At 53.3% G+C, this 244-nt stretch overlaps 1 protein-coding gene across 1 annotated transcript in view; it reads left to right on the top strand.

Moving 5' to 3' along the window:
- Nucleotides 1-244, top strand: part of LOC104403218 (rho GTPase-activating protein 27-like) — a gene marked incomplete at its 5' end in the record, with an annotated part of 5,452 nt that overhangs the window by 469 nt on the left and 4,739 nt on the right.

The following is a 244-nucleotide window of genomic DNA, read 5'->3' as shown; positions in this document are numbered from 1 at the left end:
GAGACGGAGATGGAGACAGGGATGGAGATACGGAGATGGAGATGGAGACAGGGGTGGAGTAATGGAGATTGAGGTGGAGACAGGGATGGAGATGGAGATAGAGACAGAAATGAAGACAGGGATGGAGATGGGGATGGAGATACAGAGACAGAAATGGAGATGATGGAGTTGAGGCAGCCCCCACCTGGGCTGGTCATGGCTTGGGGGTATGGATGCTCTTGGTAGGACACAAGATCTTGACGCG

The sequence above is a fragment of the Nestor notabilis genome, unplaced genomic scaffold (genome assembly GCF_000696875.1).
Source record: "Nestor notabilis isolate BGI_N333 unplaced genomic scaffold, ASM69687v1 scaffold20993, whole genome shotgun sequence".
NCBI classification, from domain to species: Eukaryota; Metazoa; Chordata; class Aves; order Psittaciformes; family Psittacidae; genus Nestor; species Nestor notabilis.
The sequence above is the reverse complement of the archived record's forward strand: the minus strand, read 5'-3'. Positions and strand labels throughout refer to the sequence as shown.